The sequence below is a fragment of the Marmota monax genome, unplaced genomic scaffold, assembly GCF_021218885.2.
Source record: "Marmota monax isolate L192 unplaced genomic scaffold, Marmota_monax_Labrador192_F-V1.1 WCK01_AAM20220418_F8-fsc00125, whole genome shotgun sequence".
Classification (NCBI taxonomy): domain Eukaryota; kingdom Metazoa; phylum Chordata; class Mammalia; order Rodentia; family Sciuridae; genus Marmota; species Marmota monax.
In genome coordinates, this window is record NW_026695235.1 from 4165840 (window position 1) to 4171671 (window position 5832).

The 5832-nt window shown below is 48.0% G+C and overlaps 1 long non-coding RNA gene across 1 annotated transcript; it reads right to left on the reverse strand.

Moving 5' to 3' along the window:
- Window positions 1-628: 628 nt before the first annotated feature.
- LOC131423965 (uncharacterized) lies at window positions 629-3263 on the reverse strand. The gene is made up of 2 exons (XR_009226237.1): window positions 3075-3263; window positions 629-1393 (listed from the first exon to the last, which is right to left on the reverse strand). It is a non-coding gene; the product is annotated as an uncharacterized LOC131423965 (long non-coding RNA).
- Between the last annotated feature and the right edge of the window lie 2569 nt (window positions 3264-5832).

The window sequence follows — 5832 nt, forward strand, 5'->3', positions numbered from 1 at the left end:
CATCACAAAGGGTGAGCATGGTTTTCACCTGGAGACCACAGAAGGTCCTAGTTCCCATCGAATTCTTCCCTCCCTCCCTTCTGCTGCTGAAGGCTGCCAGCGTCAGGCTGATTTTTGCAGAAAGGTTCAGTCCCTTGATGGGACTTTCAACTCAGGTGGGAACTAAGCAAGCCCATGGGGACACCTGCACAGAGGTCTCTATTGAGCTTAGTTCATTAGTGGACCCCTCTGAGGAAGCCTGTTCAGCGCTGTCAATTCTACTTAGCTGGATTTTCCAAGTGCCCTGTTGCGAGGCACAAAATTTCAGAGCCCCTTTTCACTGTTACAACAAAAGAAGGCTTTTCCACAGTCTAATGGGGAATCCCGAATTTTCATGTCATTCCCACTTCTGAGCCACTTCCAATACCTGGCAGCTCCTCTTTGCTTTTTTCAGAATATTCTTTTTGATCCTCTTTCCTTTTTCTTGTCACTCTCCTCTCACCCAGAGTCCCCTATCTCATCCCACCCTGTAGTTCTCCACAGTACTTTAAACAACTTCACAGCAATCCTGCTTTGCTTTAAATGCTCTCAGTGACCCCTGTTTTCATCATCTCACATCCCCCTCCCCAACAAAGCACAAACCACTCCATTTCTTTCCATTGTTTACGTCTTCCTTAGTAACACCAACTAGAGTTTGTTGAGTACATACTCTGTTTCTGGCACATGCATGAGTTAACTCAATCCTGACAGCAATCCTATGCAGTAGGTACTTCAATGCATCACATTTGTTAGAGAAGGAAACTGACTCTTTCAGGGCACAATGATGCATGCCTGTAATCCCAGCGACTTGGGAGGCTGAGGCAGGAGGATGGCAAGTTCAAAGCCAGCCTCAGCAACTTATCAAGGTCCTAAGCAACTCAGTGAGAGCCTATCTAAAAATATAAAAAAGGCTGGGGGTGTGGCTCAGTGGTCGGGTGCTCCTGGGTTCAATCCCCAGTACAAAAACAAAAGACAAAAAGCAAAACCAACCAAACAAACAAACCCCTGACTGTTGGCAAAAGCCTTGGCCCAAGGTCCCCCATGTAGAAGCCGAGATAAACTCTGGCCTCTGCAGCCTGGCTCCGGCCGCGGCAGTCCACCCTGGTATGCGTTGAGTGGTTCTTTCCTTTGGAGATCCTGTATTGAAGTTCTTCCACACCTAATCCTGCCATCCAGAGTTTCCAGTGGTCTCCATGGTACCTCCCTTCTGCCTGAAGGACAGATTGCCGTGGGGCACTCTGGTGCAGGGTGTCAGATCAACAGCGCGGAGTCTCTCCTTCTTACAGATCACAGGACCCTCAGGACTGTATAATGTTCCATCGCTGGTTGATGCTACAGCCAGAGCTGCATGGGCCTCCAGTTGCCTGAGTTTTAACTGAAAAATTTGAAAAGAGATAATCATTCATTCTAGTAAATAACATAAAGGGACTTAAAAGATAGGCTTTTTCACTTGATCAAACATCTCTATTTGGATAATCACATTGAATCTTTGGGGATTTTTATTATTAGTCTCATTAAATTTTTTTGTTGAGGCAAATTTCACATTGCATAAGATTAACCATTTTAAAGTGTACGATCCAATGACAGTTCATTCATAAAGGTGTGTAACCATAGCCTCTCTCTAGTGCCAAATCACCCCAGAAGGAAGCCCTGTGCACATCAAGCACTAATTCCTCCTCCTCCCTCCCCCAGTTCCTTGAAATCACCAGCTATGGCTCTGTCTCTGGGGCTTTGCCTATCTGGATGTATCCTATAAAGGGATCCATACAACGTAGGGCCTTTTGTGTCTGGCTTTTCCACTCAGTCTGTCCCTGAGGTTCATCCATATCAGAATTTCCCTATTTTTGCGTGGTGTTGGAGGTTGAATCCAGGGCCCGGCACATGCAGGGATAGTGCTTCTCTACCACTGAGTTCCCCAGCTCAGAATTCCCTTCATTTTTTTCTTTTTTTGGAGTGGTGGTGGTGAGCCATATCCCATTGTATAGACATCCCCCATTTTGCTACCCATTCATCTCTGGATGGACAATCAGGTTACTTCCTGCCTTGGGCTACTGTGGATAGTGTTGTCTTGAACATTAGTAATACTAGGATCTACCCATCCTAGGTATCTGTTTTCAGTTCTTGAGGGTACATACCTCGGAGTAGAATTTCTGGGCCACAGAATTAGTCTCCACTTAACTTTATGAGGAACCTTTTAGCCTCATTTTAAAAGCAAAAGACTTGAATTATGAGGTGCCCAAATTGGCAAGGGACAGCAGTCCTGGGAGCCAGCCGCATCCTGCAGCCATTCTGAAACCCTGACCTGGGGGACAGCACTCTTTCTCTCTCCAAGCAAGTCTTGAGGGCCAGAGCCAGCCCTTAGGGAGAATTTAACAATAACTTCAGAAAAGAGCTTCCTAAGGCCAGAAACCCCAGGAGAAATAAAACCAGGGGCTGTTTTCAATCGTAAATCAACAGGACTGGCGCATGCATACACCCCATCAAGCCAACAGGATTCGAGCCTGCTGGTGAACACTGTTCCTGTCTTGCCACACATTTTTAATGTCCTTGTGGAGATTTCACACAGATTCTGCCACGGACAAAAAGATCACTCTCCCTCGCTCGCTCGTTCCAACTGTCTTTCACAGGCTGCATTTCTTGATGGACCAGGGGTCGGGGTGCAATTTGATTCTGAAGGTCTGGTTTGGCTGAGAGTCTGTGAAAGTCACTGCAGAAAGGGAATGTGTTGCCGGCAGTGGGTACTTAAGGGGTTAAACATCAAGATGTCAAGGCCTGGGAGAGTGTGGGTCTGCGGTCAGCCCCAGCCTATTTGGGGAGTGGGGGAGATTAAGAGGAGGTGGGGGAGGGGAAGGCTTTAGCAATGCAAAGCTTATTTTTCAGCGGTTTCCAGGGGAATTCTACCACGAAGAGGCAATTTCTAAGGTCTGCCCCTACTTCTCCCTGCTTACTGGTGCATTTTCTTTGTAGCCAGGCGGCCTGAGAGGCTTTGCAGGGCTGGGTTAGAAAACAAGCTCGGTTCCCACCGTCCCTCCCCTCCCCTCCCTGGCCCCGCTGACCTGATTAATCAGAACCTCGCAAAGCCCACTGAGGAGGGCTCCCTGGCTAATCTCATCTCCGCACCCACGCGGGGACAGGCGCCCCCGCTCCGCCAATGAGACGCGACTCTGCAGGCTGGCTGGGCGGTGGAAAATTCCATGCGCTCGGCGCGGCCCCTCGGCGGCCCCTGGAGGAAGGGAGCGCTCAGCGCCGCGCAGCCCGCCGCCCGGCAGAGCCCGCTCGCGGCGCAGCTGCAATCAAACCCCCCCACCCCATCACCCCGGGTCTCGGCGCCTGTCCACGGGACGCCGTGCCGCGAGTCGCCGTCGCCCATGTTCTCCCCATCTCTTGCGAGGGCTAGCTATTTCAGCAAATCAGAGGAAAGCAGGCGATGCCTGTAATCGCCGCGGGGACCGCGTGTGGTGGGTGGACGATCCCTGCCTTGTGGTGTGTGCGCGTTGCAGACCACCATCCCCAGCCCCCACCGCGCCCACCCAAGCTACAAATCCCGCCTGGAATTGTTCCTCTTCTGGGCTTTGCAACTCCGTGTGTGGGGAGAATGCACAAGCGGGGCACCTTCCTAATCTACCCACCCTTGAACTATGATCCCCTTTTAGAAGTGGCTGGTGGGACCTAAAAAGAAAAGGGTTGAGTTACCAAAGGTGCGGAAACAGGGTAAGGAGGGGCCCCCCAGCCGCCAGCCCAATGAAACAGATTGGTGTGTTATGATTCAGAGAGGAACAGAAAATTCCAAGGCTACAGAGGAGGGACCCTTTGCTCCTGAGAGGGTGGGGGGTGGGGATTCTCAGTGGAGAACTAGGCAGGGAGACGGAGGTGCCTCAAATCCTTCCCTTCACTCCCTTAATCCGTTACACCTCAATTGTGGCGATAAATCCCCAGGACTTCCGGGCATCCAGACCTGTTTCTGCTCCTTGCAATGTGGAGGAACCTGGGGACACAATCCAAACATTAGAGCACAGACTTCTGCCAAAAGGGAATTGCAGTGACCAGGCCAGTTTAGGGCTTGGGGAAGATGGACCGCTATCCAGGAGGCAGGAAAGGGAAAATTACAGGTGTTTCTTCTTGTAGCAAAGTAGGAAGTTTCAGGAAGAGTCCCTAGAATCGAAGAGGAAGAAGGGCCCACAAACAACCCAAAGCCCTACACTAAGGTTTGGGGTTCAGGAAGGCATCCAGGGAAGTAGGGCACATGGCATGCTGAGTACTTGAACTCTGAGGCTGTTTTGGGGCAGGCAGTCTGTTCTCCTGGCTGTCTGTCTTCTGCTCCCCTCTGCTCCACAGACAGGTGGTAGAAACTGGAACCTGTTTTCCCCAAAAGCAGCCTTCAAAACCTAGAGATATTACTATCGTCTTCCTTCTGCCTTTCTGTGTAAGAGCTGGCCATAAAGAAGTTCTTCCATCCACCTTTTCTGATAGATCACAGGACTTCATTCCAGAAGGGCTCAGTCACATTCCTACTAGGAAGGACCACTCCATAGAGTGGCCAAGAAGAATTGGAGCAGACAGGCCTTGCTGCTCACCGGCCCAGTCCATTCCCTGAGGTCTTACCTTCAGTCAATAAAGTTGTCTCCTGCACTGTCCACTCTTCATTGAAACTGTCAAGTAAAAATATCAAAGTGGAGTAGCATTAGTTTACAGCACATAAAATGGAGTCCAGCGGTCACTGTTAGTCAAGTCTTAGATGGGATCCAGGGTGAACCTTTGAATGGGGCTGCAGACACACCCACCCCAGATTCCAGTTGACCTTTGAAACACAGTTAATCCCTGCTGACCTTCTATACAATGAACCCCTTTCTCCAAACTACCTAACAAACACCCAATCCCTTCTTATAAAAGAGCTTAACCCTTGCCAGCCAATCCAACCCAACCAGTCAAAACTCCTGACTAAGAAATGATGTAATTATCCATCCTTTTCTTTTTTTTAAATATATTTTTAAATTATACAATATCTTTATTGTGTTTATTTATTTTTATGTGGTGCTGAGGATGGAACCCAGTGCCTACATGCGTGAGGCACATCCCCAGCCCTGAAGCACCTTTTCAAGACTGCTTGAATCTGTTTCTCCCTCATTGCAGTCCTAATTTTCTTTGCTCTCAGTTAGGTTAATTTTCCGCTAGGTCAACAAGAGTAAACATAAGACTTTTTTTCTTGAGTGTTTGGATCTTCATTTCTGGAGTCTTTCATGTTAGGTGAAACTTTGGTTAACTACGTCAGTTATGCTTTTGTTTGTTAAATTGTGTTTTGTGATAGGAATGTCAGTGCATCCCTTATGAGTGAGGAAAGGTATCACACCTCACTACCGCTACATAAATGAAGTCCAGAATCAGTGACAAAAAATCCCAGTGCCCCAGTTCTGCTAGTAACTAGCTGAAGGTTCTGGGAAAATCTCACCTCTCTTGAGTCTTTACTTTTCACCTCTGTGAAATGAGGATATTTACAGTTCCTGCCCCATTTACCCACTAAGGTGATCTGTGAGACTAAAATAAAATGAAATTCTCTCTATGAGACCACAGAGAAATATATGGAAGTGATTTTCATTCACATGCATAAATGATGTCTAATCTATGCCATTTTAGTTGAATTAACTTGGAGCAAGAGCTACAGCTAAATTAACTAGTCTGTACATTTATTGGTGCACTCAGTAAATAATTATTAACCACCTATTATGTGCCAGGCACTGTTCTATGCTTACTGTACAGCATTGAGCACAATACAAAAATCTCTGTTGTTGGAAAATCTGTTGTTGGAGGATACAACTA